This window comes from Staurois parvus, unplaced genomic scaffold, assembly GCF_062004578.1.
Source record: "Staurois parvus isolate SC_StPar_1 unplaced genomic scaffold, SC_StPar_1.0 ptg000056l, whole genome shotgun sequence".
Taxonomy (NCBI): domain Eukaryota; kingdom Metazoa; phylum Chordata; class Amphibia; order Anura; family Ranidae; genus Staurois; species Staurois parvus.
Window position 1 is genome coordinate 1,357,214 of NW_028317852.1, and position 18,161 is coordinate 1,375,374.

At 39.8% G+C, this 18,161-nt stretch overlaps 1 protein-coding gene across 1 annotated transcript in view; it reads right to left on the minus strand.

Moving 5' to 3' along the window:
- Nucleotides 1–15,975, minus strand: part of LOC149469957 (uncharacterized) — a 33,281-nt gene extending 17,306 nt beyond the window's left edge. Inside the window, exon 1 of the mRNA XM_089668365.1 lies at nucleotides 15,859–15,975. The gene's annotated coding sequence lies outside the window, so the exon portion shown is untranslated. The remainder of the gene's footprint in view (nucleotides 1–15,858) is intronic.
- Between the last annotated feature and the right edge of the window lie 2,186 nt (nucleotides 15,976–18,161).

Sequence of the window (18,161 nt, forward strand, 5' to 3'; positions counted from 1 at the left end):
GATGCCTGTGAGATTTCAACTTTGAGACTGTGTTAGTCTTGGACTTGGAAGATATCATAATCCTCTCCAAAACCTTTGAGGATCATGTTAAGTACTTAGACTGGCTGTTCACTCAAGTAAGACAGTATGGATCAAGCCTAGTAAATGCCATCTAATGAGACAGACGATCCAGTACCTGGAGCACATTGTTGAATCTGGAGGGGGGGGGGGTCTCCCCTCCCCAGACCTAGTCAAAGTTCAGACCATGCATGACTGGCATCTCCCAAAGACTGCCACTGAGCTCCGCTCTTTTCTTTGATTGGAGGGGTACTATCCTCGATTCATCCCGAAGGTTCACGAAAATAGCTGCCCCTCTTACCCAGCTATTGAGTGGGCATGCTACAAAAAAGAAGAGTGGACCATCGCCATCCATACAATGGCAAGACCTTCAGCAATAGGACTTTGAAGCCTTGAAAGAAAAGTTGACTTTGGCATCTTTGCTGGCCTATGCGGACTACTCAAAGCACTTACATGTGTATACGGATAGGATACAATGCCTAGGAGCTGTCCTAACCCAGGTGCAGGATGGTTGTGAACGAGTGATTGCCTATGCAAGTTGCAGCCTATTCTTTACAGAGAGTGTGGGCCATCACCAAGACATTTGCAGTAGCGCAATTCAAGCTCAAATTTCACTACAGACCTGGAAATTTAAAGGGCATGCAGGTGATCTGATGGAATACCCTGGGGAAGATATGTACTCTAGCCAAGAAGACATCTAGGTATCCCTTGTCTTACCTACAGTTGCAAGAAAAAGTATGTGAACCCCTTGGGATTACGTGGAGTTGTGCATGAATTGGGCATAAAATGTGCTCTGAACGTCATCTAAGTCACAACAATAGAAGAACACAGTCTGCTGAACATAATACTACACAAACATAAGATGTTGCCATGGTTTAATTGCACATAACATGTAAACATTCACAGTGCAGGGAGGAAAAAGTATGCGAAGCCCTAGCTTAATGACTTCTCCCAGAGCTAATTGGAGCCAGGAGTGAGCCAACCTTGACTCCAATCAGTGTGATGATATTGGATGTGTTGCTGACAGCTGTCCTGCCCTTAAAAAACACACACCTGTTTTGGGTTTATTGGTTTCAAGAAGCACTGTCTGATGTGAACCATGCCTCGCAGAAAAGAGCTCTCAGAAGACCTACGATCAAGAATAGTTGACTTGCATGAAGCTGGAAAGGGTTACAAAAGTATCTCCAAAAGCCTTGATGTTCATGTGTCCACGGTAAGACAGACTGTCTACAAATGGAGAAAGTTTAGCACTGTTGCTACTCTCCCTAGGCGCGGTCGTCCTGTACAAATGACTGCAAGAGCACAGCGCAGAATGCTGCATGAGGTAAAGAAGAATCCCAGAGTGTCAGCTAAAGACCTACAGAAATCTCTGGCACATGCTAACATTTTTGTTGACACATCTACAATAAGGAAAACATTAAACAAGAATGGAGTACATGAGAGGACACCACGGAGGAAGCCATTGCTGTCCAAAAAGAATATTGCAGCACGTTTGAAGTTTGCAAAAGAGCACCTGGATGTTCCACAGCACTACTGGCAAAATATACTTTGGACAGATGAAACCAAGATTGAGTTGTTTGGGAAGAACACACAACACTATGTGTGGAGAAAAAAAGGCACAGCACACCAACATCAAAACCTCATCCCCACTGTAAAACATGGCGGAGGGAGCATCATGGTTTGGGGCTGCTTTGCTGCCTCAGGGCCTGGACGGATTGTTGTCATTGAGGGAAAATGAATTCCAGAGTTTATCAAGACATTCTGCAGGAAAACGTACGACCATCTGTCCGCCAACTGAAGCTCCGCAGAGGATGGGTGATGCAACAGGACAATGACCCAAAGCATACAAGTAATTCAACAAAACAATGGCTGCAACAGCACAGAATACGCCTTCTGGAGTGGCCCAGTCAGAGTCCTGACCTCAACCCGATTGAAATGCTGTGGCATGACCTTAAGAGAGCGATTCACACCAGACATCCCAAGAATATTGCTACACTGAAACAGTTTTGTGAAGAAGAGTGGTCCAAAATTACTCCAGATCGTTGTGCAGGTCTGATCTGCAACTACAGGAAATGTTTGGTTGAGGTTATTGCTGCCAAAGGAGGGTCAACCAGTTATTAAGTCCAAAGGTTCACATACTTTTTCCTCCCTGCACTGTGAATGTTTACATGTTATGTGCAGTTAAACCATGGCAACATCTAATGTTTGTGTAGTATTATGTTCAGCAGACTGTGTTCTTCTATTGTTGTGACTTAGATGACGTTCAGAGCACATTTTATGCCCAATTCATGCAAAACTCCACGTAATCCCAAGGGGTTCACATACTTTTTCTTGCAACTGTATGTCCATCATCTCATGCTCTCTCAAAGAGCAAATTGCAGCCCCCCAGGTGAAAGTTTCCGGAGTTTACAACCAACCAAGAAGAATGGGCACTAATCCAACAGCAGGATCCCGATCTCATGCAGGTACAATGCTTCCTGTGTCAGCCAATACAAGTGCAGGGATGGACGCTGCTCAACCGACCTCAGGAGTCCAATGGCCTCAGCCGCTGTACTGGCCGTGCCCTTTGGCGTGTTTTGCCCTGCTCACGGGGCTTGGTCACAGAGCTTGGAGTGGCATCATAAGGTATACATTTTACTACAATGCTTCCTGTCGTGGTGCATAAGCCTTTCTCGCGTGAATGTAAAAAACTATCCAACACAGCTCGTACAATCCTGAGGCAGTGGGATTGCCTCGAAATGCAGGACAAAGTGCTTTATCAGCAGGCACGCATTCCTAATGAATAGTGGGACATCCTACAGGTCATGATCCCCTAGTCGCACATCCTACAAATCTGCCAAGTGCTACATATTGCATGTTTGCATAAGGCCCCCTCTGAAAAGGCAACATCCACGGCTATCACCACCTTTGAGCTCTTTGAACTGGTTAGCATGTACTTCTTGACAAAATCCAATTCATCCCTAAGGTATCACTATGCTCTGGTCTTTGTTGACCACTTCACCAAGTTCATAGCGGTATTCACTACCAGACATCTCCAACCATGGCTATATTGTTCTGGGAGCATATACTCCAAGCATACTGATGCCCCAAATGTATACTTTTGGACCAAGGCCCGAACTTTGAATCAGTAATTTTGTCTGAGCTGGGCTGCCTCAGTGGTATCCGGAAATCACACACTACTCCTTATCACCTGCAGGGTAATGGATCTTGTGAAGGGTTCAACCACTCCCTGCTGGGAATGTTATGGACTTTCAAACAAAGCCATCATGTGGTTGTTTGTAAAGTTTGAACTCTGACTTTATTGCAAGTTCAGTTTACTGTAACTGCCACCGCACCTCCCTGAACCCCCAGCCCCCGCAACACACACACAGGTGTATCAGCACAAGTCTTCATCCATTGGAGGACAGGCAGGCTGTTCGCCCAGCACAGCCAGAAAACTGGCAATGCTAGGATGGATGTGCTCTCATGCCTAGCGTGGTCAATTTGAAATAGGAAAGCAGGGGGACTGGCAGGACTACACAAAGGAAGTAATACAAAGAGAACAGGATACTATTTAACACAAGTAAATGGTACAACAGACACATATCAGGAATATGAAATGTTGGGGTAATATATTCCTTAAGTGCCTTTTCTACAGGGAGTATGTTTAATTTTTGTAGCCATTCCTCATAACACTCAAGATGTGGCTAATACAGAGTTTTGTTAATTCATAGTATTATAGTTTTATCTCTCAAATAAATATCTTTTTTAATGCCTGATAGAAGTCTGCTAGCCTTGTTTGCTGCACCTTGCATGTTATTGCTGAGTCTGTGATCTACTGGGACCCCAGATCCTTTTCCATCCTTGATGCTCCCAGGGCTTCTTCCTCTAGTGGATAATATGTGTGCATATTTTTAGCTCCCAAGTACATTTCTTTACATTTTCTTATATTAAAACTAATCTGCCATATAGCTGCCCACTCCTCTATTTTATCTAGGCCTTCTTGTAAAATTGATATATTGTTGGGAAGTTATTTCCCTGTTCAGCTTTGTATCATCAGCACACACAGAGATTGAACTATTGATTCCAACCTCACGTTGTTTATGAATAAGTTAAACAAAATTAGTCCTGGGCCAGAGCCCGGAGGCACACTGCTATTTTAATCAGTTTTCTATTGATATACATACAATTTATTCAATGCCAATAGACCTTAACCAGTTCCCGCCCGGCCAATAGCAAAATGAAGGCCGAGCAGGATGCTCGTCTATCCAGGTGGGCATCATATGACGTCTTTCCAAATTGCGCCTTGCGCATGCCCGTGGGGCTGTGCTGTGGCGAGATCTGTCACCTGTCACTGATGACAGATCTGTGAACCGGCCTGTTGCCAGTACCATGTAACCTCTGTGCCCAATCACAAAAGGTCACATGACAATTGTAAACAATGGATGGATTCCTTTCATGCCATCCATTGTATACAAATGTGTCACTAGCTGTGATTGGTCATAGTAATCACATGGTACAGACTGGGCCAATCACAACTATTCACAACAAAAAAAACCCTGAATGTGCAATGTGTAAAAAAAAAAAAATACTGATCACTTCCCCAGAGTAGTACAATGTTACTATGGTAACATTACGCTACTCTGGTCACAGTGTGTTATGAAACAAAATCAATAAAAAAAGAAAAAAATTTAATAAAAAAATGAAAAAAAACCAGTTATATGATGACGCTGTACTACAAATGTATGTAAAAAAAAATTGTGAAAACATGTTTTTTTTAATTTATGCATTTTCCAAAATATTATGACAAAAAATTACAACTTCAAAAAACTGTCTACTTTGCAAAAACGGGTCATTTGGGGGATATCTGTACAGTCCTGACATTTTTGGGCCTCAAGAAATTAGATTGGCCGTCAGTACTTCAGGACTGATTGATTTTCAGATATATACCATAGTTTGTGGACTCTATAACTTTCCTACTGACTAAATAATAAATACTGACTTGGTTATTTTAACCAAAGAAAGGTAGCAGAATTCATCTTGGCCAAAATTTATGAAGAACAATTATTTATTTGCAAAAACGTGTTTTTTTTTCAAACTTTCAGCCTCTTTTTGTTAACTTACCAAGAAATAACAAACCCAGTGGTGATTAACTACCACCAAAGGAAAGCTCTAGTTGTGTGAACAAAATTATAAAAATTTTGTTTGGATACAGTGTTGCATGACTGCTCAATTATCATTCAAAGTGCGAGAGAGCTGAAAGCTGAAAATCGGCCTGGGCAGGAAGGGGGTAAAAGTGCCCTGTATTGAAGTAGTTAAAGCAGTATGCAAAAAACAAAAATGTATTATATTGCAGATTACCAATTCTTAGATGTTCATTAGTTTGCTTTATTTTAGGCTTTTCCCTTTATTTTAACTGTCGGGTGGTTACAATGGTCAACTTTTATTCCTCTTTCTTACAAAAAGGGAAAAAAAACTTGCTTAAAAAGTGTTATTTGGAGCTTTGCTTTCATTTTTTAGTCTTTTCAACCTAAATCTGTTAGTTCTTCTAACATTACCCTCACTCCAGATTGACAATGCTTCTGTCCATCAGTGTCTCCATTGCTCCTCCATCCAGAGTTGAGATAGTCTAAGGCAGAAGGCATGTTACTGGCTGGATCTGGTGAAAATAAAGCAAAAAAGCCTCCAAAATAAGTTTAATACTGCTTTAATTTGTAAATTGAGTGTTTGGGGGTACTGTATCAATTGTCTAAAATCTAGGTACTCTACGTCTATGGGCCTCCATCTATCCAAATTACTGATTTCCTCATAGAATGTTAAAAGATTGGACTGGCAACAATTGCCTTTAATAAATCCATGCTGGTTATTATTATTATTATTATTATTATTATACAGTATTTATATAGCGCCAACAGTTCGCTCAGCACTGTACATTACTACTAAAGCTACCATTTTCACTGGCAAATTCTTGGATATGGTCCCTTACAACTGCTTCCAATACTTTATATACTTTACACATGATATTAGGCTGACTGGTCTGTAATTTCCTGGTATATATCTCAGCCCTTTTTAGAATATTGATACTATGTTTGTTTTCTGCCAATCTATTCGTATTGTTCCAATCAGTAAGCTGTCCTTAAATGTTAGGAACAATGGTTTGACTATAACAAGGCTAAGTTCTTTGAGGATTGTCGGGTGTATATTACAGTATCTGGTTCTAGTGTTTTTTTACATTAAGCTTTTATAGTCTTTGGTATGGGCAGGCATGCCCCAGGTCCTTTTAAATCCTAGTAACATCTTTACATGGTTCAATGTTAGGTAGATATGATTGCATATTAAATAAATATGATTATAGAACTATTGAACAATTGGTTTGAATTATGGATGGGAATATATATTGACAGCAGCATGCACGTCAACAGAACCCAAATGCCGACTAGTGCTGACCTCCAGTCTCAGTCTGTTCTGAGTAGTATTACAGAAAGCTGAGACACATCCCAATTGCATTTAAAAGAAGGGTGTGGCAACATGATTTACAATACACCTTGATAGCTTTTTGATAGAAATTGCTGCTCAATTCACTCTTTTGATTTTTAACCCCTAAATAAACCACCCAACACATGAGAATGGGCTAAATCCAGTACCATTCTTGTATGAGAGTGGTACCATCATTTGCTGCACAATTCTCTCTTGTTCTTTATTTGCATTTTACAGTATGTCATTGGATACTGGAAAACAACGATATACCAGTTTAATTTTTGGTTCTTGGGGTACTCCATCTATTACTTTTTCATTTTCTATGCATTTGCCAAGCTGAGATCCTGCATCATTTACAGAACTGCCTGTTAGTTTTTACTCCACAGTTCTCAAAATAAAGGGAAATCACAGTGCAGTATTGCACTCCATAGCAATTTCTTAACCACACCCATGACATGCTTTACAGTTTCACTAGACATCTTCACCAACAGCACTACAGGAGGGTCGTCTTTAGCATAGCCATTCAGTTTGAGCCAAGCTTGGCAAGATGATAATGCTTCAGGAGTTTAATAATTACTCCACCTTTTGTCCTATGGTGAGAGGATATATTTGCCTTCCATTCTCAATTGCTAAGTGGTCTGCAATGACAGGCTTGTAAAATAGTGACATATGCCTCCCCAGGTCACATTCCATAGGCTCATGTAAAATGGGACAAATGAACCAAAGGCAGGCTTTAAAATCATCCTTTGGGGCAATTTATGTAAAGTGCTGTGCACCAGCTGTCACAGTGTACAGATCAGCGATCGTGGCACCATCTGCCTCTTTGACAGGTCCTGCATCTGCTGATGTAGAGACAGGATGACTTGCTGCTGTCCCTCTAAGGAGGCCTGGTGAAGTTCAGTTAGCTGTTGCATCTGTACAATGGTTAAGCAGTTCACCTTTTGCTGTAGCTGATTAATGTGCTGTTGGTTAGCATTTGCCAACAAAAGCTGCTTTAGAAGTTCCTCGATTTTACTCAACAATAGGTGTCTGTCTCTTTAAGATGCCGCATGCAACATCCACAAAATAGTAAGGGGTCAGGATCAACTTGTAGTGGTAGCAGTAAACCATGTATGACAGGGATACCCGGAAACAGTCCAAGCAGAGTTGACTTAACTTTTATTCAGCAAGGCAGAAAACAAAAGTTTTAATGCTAGAGGGGTTTGTACAGCAAGTCCATAGTATAGACCAGGGGTGGGCAATTGTGGCCCTTCAGCTGTTGTAGAACTACAAGTCCCATGAGGCAGTTACAAGCATGACTCCCAAAGGCAGAGGCATGATGGGACTTGTAGTTCACCAACAGCTGGAGGGCCACAGTTGCCCACCCCTGGTATAGACAAACAAAACATGTGCTCATCCAAACAACCAACTAAACTGAATTCAGTTCCTGAATAACAGGATGGCCCTTATTGGGTCCCCCAAAGCAAACATGCAGCTGTGTAGGTGAGAAACCTAGGTGACACATATATACTGTCCACAATCCTCACAGTTCCTCCCATTCCCTCTGAATCTGTTAAGACCTGTGGAAAGGAGCACATTTGCCAACATATGGTGGTTAATTTACTAAAAGCGGAGAGTGCAAAATCTGGTACAGCTGTGCATGGTAGTCAATCAGCTTCCAGCTTCAGCTTGTTCAATTAAGCTTTGACAAAAAACCTGAAAGTTAATTGGTTTCTATGCACAGCTGCATCAGATTTTGCACTCTTTGGTACAGGGATCATCTAGAAGAAGCAGTGGATGTTCTAATGGTTCCATGGGATCAGCACACCCTGTTCTTTGACTTTTCTCCCTTGTAACTTCTTCCTCGTCAAGATGGAAGTGAATGTTTTACATTATATGGGTTATATATGGGTTCTATCACGTTGTCGGGAGCCTTTGTCTCAATGTCAGTTTTACCATCCCGATTCACAGTCGCTAGCCTGTTACTGACTGTTAAAGCCCAGGTTTTTATATAGATAGTTATCTCTGAATCTGGGATTTCTGCAATGCTTCAGGTTAGGAAGGTTAGTTCCTGCTAAGTCTATCATCTGATGTTGAATGCATATTTTCCACTTGTTGCTTCCACCCTCTGAGTTTCTCTGTAGGAACAATCCTTCCTGAAGCTAGGCATGGACCTGTGTTTAGCTTACAGCACTGTCTAGAGCAAGGTTTCTGCCTTTTCTATTCTGTTTTCAGAAACCATTGGCCTTTCACTCCTCTCTGCGCTTCAGAAACTGCCATTTGACCCAGTAGAGATATTCCTCCTCCTCTCTTTACTCTCACCCACAAGGCTGTGTTCTTATAGCCCTCACTTCTGTGAGGTGCAGCCTCATTCTGTCCAACCCTTTCTGGTTTTGCATAGAACAAGGTGGTGTTGAGGCCCAGGACTTCCTTCCTGCTGAGGTTCTGTGGTCACCTTTACCTGGATTTTGTTCTCCTGTCTCTCTTTCTCTGGCTCCAGTAAAACAAAAGGAACATACAGTACCCGTCATTGTCTGGTTGGGCTGTGAGAGTCTATCTCTCAGCCACTGTTTCTTCATGAAGACTTATTCCTTTGTTTCCCTTAGGGGTACACTGGTTTCTGGTCCCACATTCTCTATGTGACTCAAGCTGACCATCATCCAGATGTATGGTATTTAGGATTGTTTTTCACTACTTCCTGTCAAGGTGCACTTCATTAGATCTGTGAGTGCTCCCTGATCTTTATGGCATCAAGCATCCTTTCTAGGTTTGCATAACCACCACTTGGTCTTATGCTCTTTTCTAAGTTCTACCGGTCAGATATTAAAGCTTCATCTGATGCCAGCTTCAGGCATTGTATCTTTCAGATGGCAGTCTCCAGTTTTTTTTTGCTTGGGTCTATTAGCCATTGTAACTATGTTGCCCACCTCTCTGCTATATTGCTTTTGGATGACCAACAGTTTAAGTATACTGAAAATTCCTGTGTCCCTCAATGGATGAGATATTAGGATTTATATACTCACCTGAACTCCTTGGCGCCAAGTATGCATATATGCAGCCTCTCGCTGGGTGGGTCTTAATGCCAAGAGGCTGCATGTATGCGTACCAAAATGTAAATATAGCTGGGCCGAGAGTGTGCACCCTGCACTCTCCTGGCACGGTTACTGGCGGCTAATGGAAAGCTCCCGATCACTTGCGATTGGGAGCTTTCTGGTCATGTGACCACTTTGACAGCCAAACATGGCAGTGACATGATCATAAATCCCGCCCTGACTCTAGGTATCTGAAATCCCTCAAAGACCCGGGAGGTGCCGGCACCAAGTGGTTAAAATAGAGCTATGCATGACGGAAAAATTCCTTTAGTTTTGGATTTATTGTTTAGTTAATAATTTTGTTTTGTCATATTTGTTATGTTAGAATGATTCATTTTTGGAATTTGTTTCGTATATTCAAATTTTTTTCCACATATTCATTATCTTCAAATTTATTCAAATTCAAAATTTGAATTTGAAATTCAAATATTGAAATTCGAATTTCATAAAACGGCTTTCATTGTTCTATTCTATTTTATTCTATTCTAATATATTATATTATATTCTATTCTATTCCTTTCTGTTCTGTTCTATTCTTTTGTTTTAGATTATATTCTCTTCCATTCTAATCAGCAGCCTAAGTAGGACTCATCATCTTACTTCACTTTTATACCTTACTGTCTTTATTGCAATGTGTTTCCATTTCAAATTCAAATTCATTTTCAAATTTGGATATTTTGTTTTGTTATAATATATTTCCGATTCATTACTGAATTCATTGCTATTGTAATTCAAAAATTTGGATACATCTGAATTTCCAAATAATGAAAATTTAATCCAAATTTAGATGTGATGAAACGAATCGCATATGTCTATTTTAAAATTCTTTTCATGAATTCTATTACTTCCCTCCCCTCCCCTCTAAGTTTATTTTCAAGCTGTTGATACCAGTTTGATACAAAACTGAAACATAATGGATGTATGTGGCATTATCCTGCATTGGCTAAAGGCCTTTTTGGTACCAGAACCCCTATCTCCTGGAAACAGCAGTACAACCTTGCAAGTCTAAGGGCCCATTCACACTAGGAACTGCATGTGAATCTCACAATGCGACGTGCCACGCTGTGTGGCTCCTGTTTGATTCACGTGCAGTTCTATGCAGTGTAATTTTCAGCCCACTCATTTTGAATAGGGTGAAAGCGCACTGCACAAAAAGTAGTGCATGCACTACTTTTTGAAATGCACGGTGACTATATTGCATGGTACTTTTGTACCCTGCAATCCGGGGTGGGCTGGTGCGCAAACACATTGCGTTTGCTACCTGTGTTTGGGGTGCCGTTAACTTTGCACTGACACGACACCCGCAGCAGATTGCAAGGACAGTGCGATAGGAATGGAGTGTTGGAAGCATCGCTGTACACTGGTTAGCCATTACACTAGTAAGTGCTTCAGCCGATTGGCTGCAAGCACTGATCAAATGGAAATTTTCTGGCAGGATCATTCATTAGAAGTTGATCGATAGATCAGCTTCTCATGAACTGGAACAGCTATAGATTGATCAAAATTTGGCTGAACTTTGATCCATGTATAGCCAGTTTTAGGTTGATGTCTATTAATGTAGGTTGCAGATTACTGTCAGTTGTTGGGGTTAATGTAGGTTGCAGATTACTGTCAGTTGTTGGGGTTAATGTAGGTTGCAGATTATTGTCAGTTGTTGGGGTTAATGTAGGTTGCAGATTACTGTCAGTTGTTGGGGTTAATGTAGGTTGCAGATTACTGTCAGTTGTTATAGTTAAGCATTTCATTGTTGGGTTTAAGGTTAGGCTTTTGTTTCGGGGTTTAGGATAAGCAATAAGAAGTAAGATTAGGGGTTCATTCAGATTTTTGAGCTGGTAGCTCTGCTCCAAAATATCAAGTGTGGTAAAAGCAGTTATACCTAATAAATAATAGCAATAAGCATTTATTGAAACATCATATTTTGCAAACTGTTGAAAAAATGCCAGTTTTTAAAAGCTTAAAAATAATAGTATACTGTATGATGTTCTCTGATGCCTTTGCAGTAGCATTAACTCCATATTTGATTTTTTGTTTTTAACTTATTTTTATTACAAATAAATCTTTTTTTTAAAAAAAAATTACATAAATACAGGACACTGCTGGAACAAACTACAATTTCCAACATCAAATGAGAATTGCTGCCAATTAACTATAATGTGTGTGGGATTGTGGGTGTAAATGAGTAAATTCTTCTGCCCTAATAATCATTTAACATTATGTCGTGGTGGTCAGGACAAAGCAGGAGTCTGATATGCCCAAGACTTCCCACTACAGCTAGCTGTGATGTGATTAGGTTACCACAGGTAAGGAAAAAAACAACAGCGGGGATGTCGTGAGTAGTGTGCCAGCCATCAGACTCACACACAAGTGCATAAGCATACATGTTTTTGTGCATAGAAGCCTAATTATCACATGCACATCACAGCTTGTCCAGCAACATGCGTACATGTCTACCACAGACATTAGTACCAAGCTGGCAATTTAAACCTGAGTTCTGCATAGGCTACATGCCTATGGACTTGTATGGTATGGTCTTTGTCTGTATACCGCTGTGATTCCTGATTATGAACTTGTGCCTGACCTTCATTGCTGACCAGGGGCAGACTGACAACTTATGGGGCCCCCGGGAAATAGGGGATCATGGGGTCCCTGTGTGCTTGCCCAAACTCAAAAAGCCTATGAAAAAGGTACCAGGGGCATCTCATGGGGCCCCCTACTGACCCCGGGCCCTCGGGCATTGCCCGAGTTTCCAAATGGTCAGTCCGCCCCTGTTGCTGACTCATCTTCCACCTCATCTGCATTTGGATATCCTCTGTCTGCTTATGATTGCTGTTCGCTTCAGTTAACAACCTCGGCCTGACCAAAATTCTGCCTATTGAACCCTGACCTGTTACCTGACTTTCCTCACATTTGAACTTATTGTTTCCTCTGTGGATTACCAGCTGTATTCCTGCACATCTGGTACCACCGCCTCAAGATCCAGTCACCAGTCCTGGCACCCAGACACTTGTGCCCTTCCATCACCATTGCAGGTCCCATCTTAACTCCTACGTGGGCTTGGATGAGAATTGTGCAAGAGGTCACCTCATCCTCTTGGGCTCCTTATACAGTTACTTGACAAAGGATGCTATGGAACCAGTGGCCTATGAAAGGAGTGGGCACAGCAGCCACTACTCATACAAACAGGGAATAGGGAATACGGAGCCCTTATTAAGCAGACTTCTAGTAGTGATTTTACAGTGGCTTCACCATTGTATTATAAAGGATGACCATATTTGTTGAAGGTAAAACATGTAATTCCCAAAGCTACCTTAACCTTTCTGAACAGAGTTCAACTTCTAAGAGTAATTAGAATTAGTTCATTAATTTAATGGAAAGTACTGCACTGGCTACATTCTGTTTCTCAGTCAGTTATTTGCTATGTAGTAAAGGAAAAATGAGGATGACAGCTGTACGGCTCTTAGCCCAAAAGTAAAAATGTAATTTATTGCAGCTTACCTGCCCTTAGATGAGGTGTCAACATTAATTTTTATTTTTTTTTCTCTTTATTTTCACTTGGTAATTCTGTGAACAACATACCTCTTGTCTCTGGATAGCTATGCTCACTCACTGTACGGAGCCATGATTCTCACCCTGGATGGACGGCTTCCTCAATTAATCTCTATTACATGGGTGTTGGAGGGATTAGTTTACAGAAGGAAGATAAAATTGTTTGTGCTTTCAGTTTAGTTCACAGGCAGTGACAAGAACACTGAATTTCTGGCAAGTTCAGCAAATATTTTCTGTACATGCTTAAAATGCTCTTTTTCCTGACAAATGAAAACCATTATAGACACAGCATCTAAGGGCTGATAAACTGCAGTATATTCCATTTTTTTCTTGGGTTTAGATATCTGTTAAAAATTAGGTACCAACAGGAGTTTTCAGTATTCGTTCCTAACAAAGTTCGTTTAGGTATATAATATTTGTGTGATATATTGTGATATATGCTGGGGTTTTTTTTTGCCTTCCTCTGGATCAACTGTGGGTATAGGATTATAATTTTTTTTTTCTTTCTATGGTTGAACTGGATGGACTTTTGTCTTTTTTCAGCCAGACTAACTGTGTAACTATGGTGTCCGTTTATGAACCAGCGGTAATAGATTGCTGCTTAGTTCTCCGGCATTCTCAGAGAACACCGTTCTCCTGTGAATGCCTTTTATGAAGCGGTGTAGATCATTTCTCCAAACAAAGGGAGAACAATCTGCAAACGCTGGAAAACGGTTTACAAATGCTGGAAAACGGCTGATGTTACTATAATCTCATGAGATTACAGTAAAAGATCAGTTTACTAAGCAGAGGTAAATTATCTCTGCTTAGTTTGTGGTTCCTCCGATTCTCCAGCTCTGGGCTGGAGAATCTGGAGGGAGAACACAGATCTCCAGTGAAGGGCTGAACATGTTCTCCGCTGTTCTCCTGAGCAGGGGCGGACTGACAACTCATGGGGCCCCCGGGCAATAGGGGATCATGGGGCCCCTATGTCCTTGCTCAAACTCAAAAAAGCCTATGAAAAAGGTACCAGGGGCATCTCATGGGGCCCCCTACTGACCCCGGGCCCTCGGGCAGTGCCCGAGTTTCCAAATAGTCAGTCCGCCCCTGCTCCTGAGTGTCATAAACTGTGAATGACCAGAGAATAGCTGCGATCCTCTGAATCGCAGCTATTCTCTGTGTCATAAATGGACACCTATGTATATAAATATTATGCATGACTGTATAACTACAAGAAAGAACACTGTAGTAAAACTTACCTGCACTTATCAATTCATATATTAAGTGTAGGACTCCAGGCAAATGACTAATAGACACCTGAATTACAGCTGCCAATGGGTTTGTAATTCTGTACAGCGTGAAGGTGATCCAGACAGCTGTATTGGGTAGTGGTCAGTGATCCTTTCTGTTTGTGCAGTTTGGTAGAGTTGTGTAAATCATAAGACTGGTTGAACAAACTGTCAAATCCTTTGACATATAAAACCACAAAATGTGAAGCTCACCCATATATTTATCTGTTTGCCTGGAGTTCCTCTTTAACAACATGAGCTTTCCCATTATTCCCACAACAGTTCCATCTGACATCTGTTCCAAGTATTATGGAATATTATCATGTTATAGATGTGTTTTAGTCTACCTGCAGATTTGTAAAGGTCATCCAAGTCAAACCACAGGAAAACATTTACCCACATGGAATTTTCAATTTTTTTAAACATAACTGTTTACTCTATCTAACATAACCTATCTATCTATCTATCTATCTATCTATCTATCTATCTATCTATCTATCTATCTATCTATCTATCTATCTATCTCTCTATCTCTCTATCTCTCTATCTCTCTATCTCTCTATCTATCTATCTATCTATCTATCTATCTATCTAATCTATCTCTCTGTCTGTCTTATTCTAAGTTTGAATCGTCTCACTAAATTGTTGAGAGCTTTGCTCTACTTGAGATGATTGTTTTTAAGGACTTTTACAACATAATATAATTTGCGATAGTGAACCTAAAAGAAGAATTAATTATACAGATAATACAAATGCATAAAACAATTCTAAAGGAAAAGTACATACAGTTTTGAAGAAAAACGTAAACAGCAGTAATAAGCAGTAAAGATCCCTTCTCCACAATCATCCTTAATAATGAAAATTTTATGATTTTTTTTTCTCTTTTATTTTTTTATTTTTAAATATTTGCTAATTAGAAGCATCTTCAACCTGCAGCTGCATTTTGAACACTAGCTAACAATGGTAATGTTTTTAAAATCACAATCGTCTTATTGATCTTTTGACTGTTACTTGTATTATAAATAACTGTTAGTTTGTAATTGTTACTATCCTAATGGTTACTGTTCTGTTTCTTAAAAGGTATACTAATAGATATCACAAATATATATTGAATGTATTTTCAAGCACATTTTTCACCAATCTTTAAAAGTACCCTTTAGAATCATAATTTCATGTGTACTTATTTAATGTCTATGTCCATTTTATGACTATAATATTATTCTGTAGGGTTCTCTATGACTGTCTGCTGGCTCATTGGACCCTCTATATGCCAGGTATATGGACTGTAAATCAGTGTCCTAATATCTGTCTTTGTAACAATCCCCATGCCTTCTCCAAGCTACATTTGCCAATGCATCATGTATTATTGACTATATGTATACAGCACAATGCTTGTATCATGTCTTTGTTGCATCAACTATTATTAAGCAGGCATTGCATAAATAAAAATGTGTACTTACAAGAAAGTAGGGTACCAGGGTCTTGTAAGTGAAGATTAGGAACTGCTTCGCAGACAGGGAGATAATCCTCTGGCCAGTTAGTGAATGTGGAATTCTTTGCAGACCCTTATATACACTCGCGAGCCATTCAGACAATAGAACAGCTATTATGACTAAGACACTTCATTTTCTAGAACCAGTTGCCAGTTAATTTCCAGATTAAATGCTGATTCTCAGGAGTGTCATCACCTCTGTCATTGCCATCAAATATTACCCTTCTTGAAGCTAAGTTGATAAAGAGAAGACTAAATATATTGAAGTATGTATTCACAAACTTACATCATTTTATATCTATGTAATTCTGATGATGGTGAGATGAATTTCAATATCTAATCTTCACTAATCAAATGAGCACTGGAGTTTGGTTACCACGATTAAGTGAACAAGTCAGTCAGTCATGAATGTAAAAATGGCCAGAAGTTGTAGCAGATAAATGCATAAGAAAGACCTGACAAATAAATTTAAAGCTATTTGCCTGGATATAGTGTAAATGCTAATATAACCGTAAAAAAATCAAAGTGCAGCGCTTAGAAAAGTATGTATGTGATTGACAATATCAGAAAGTCAATAAAGTATCCACAGTGTTTCTCTGGAGTAATGCGAACTTCCACGGCCTTTACTGCCTCAAATAACAGAAATGCGCACTCACCAGAAACGCATGGGTTATGCGCATATATGATCAAACATCCCAGATGATAGGTACATCAAAGGTTAGAGAGCAGGCATCTCCCTCATGGTGGGTCATCACAGACTCTTTAATCAGATCCAGGGGTCCCCTTAAGGTCAGTCAGGTGCTCCACACAAAACTCTTCTCTGGGTGGCAAAATGCTTTCTCTGTGGGGGTAATAACTCCACATAGGAGCCCCAGAAAACAGATGCCAGAGATAGTGTAGTATTTCCCAGACAATACTACACTATCTCTGGCATCGCATTACTCCAGAGAAACGCTGTGGATACTTTATTGACTTTCTGCTATTGTCAATCACATACATACTTTTCTAAACGCTGCACTTTGATTTTTTTACGGTTATATTGAGATTTAGAGGTATTGTGGTTACCTGAAGTGTTCTAGCTGCTGTATATATAAGAGCGCTCACTATCCTTTATACTGATAGTGTAATTGCTGCCTTGCTAAATAAATCATAATACCCTCAATAGAGGGTTAAGTTACTCTGTGTATGTATATACTGTACCTAGAAATCACCAACCAGTTGAGCTCTGGAAGGTTTTACCCACTTCATCACCAGATCAAATTGGCTATTTGGCACTTCGCTACTTTAATTGGCAATTGTGTGGTCATGCAACACTGTGACCAAATGAAACTTTTATAATTTTTTCCACACAAATAGAGCTTTCTTTTGGTGGTATTTGACCACTAAAAAACATTTGAAATTTTGAAAAAAAAAAACCCAAATACTTTCTGTTATAAAACGTATCCAATAAAAAAAATAAAAAAATCTAATTCTTCATAAATTTAGGCCAAAATGTGTTCTGCTACATGTCTTTGGTAAAAAAAATCCCAATAAGGGTATATATTAATTGGTTTGTGTGAAAGTTATAGCGTCTACAAACTATGGTATATACAGTATATTTAAAAATTGACGAATCTTGATGTACTGATGGCCTATCTCATTTCTTCAGGCTCTGAAACACAAGTACAGTACAAATTACCCTCCAAGTGACCCATTTTTGGAAAGTAGACAGACTGAGGTGTCTAGTAAGAGGCATGGCTAGTTTTTTGAAGTTGTAATTTTTTTTGTCACAGTTTTTTGGAAAATCAAATAACGTGTTTTTTCACAATTTTTAAAATAATTTTTAATGCAAGTTTTATACATTTATTTTTTTTAGCATTATTTATTTATTTTACTAATTTTTTTTTTAACTCTCTGTCATCAGAGTAGCTCAGCATCCCCATAGTGACACACTAGACACAGTACTACTCTGGGGTTAATCATAGATTTTGTTTTACACTGTTATTGCCGATACAGTGAAGATCACTGTATGAACAATAGTTTTAGCTGTCACAAACGGGTTAATTATTGAACATCTTGCTTTTGAATGTGATCTGTGATTGGCTACAGCTAATTACATGGTACAGCTAGCCAAGTACCATGTGATTGCTGTGGACCAATCACAGATCACAACAGTAAGCAAGCTGTTCATTAATGGAACCCCATTTGAGACAAGTTGTTTTCATTGTTACCATGTGATCGTTATAACCAATCAGTACGATCACATGATACCTAGTTATTAGTAACAGTGAT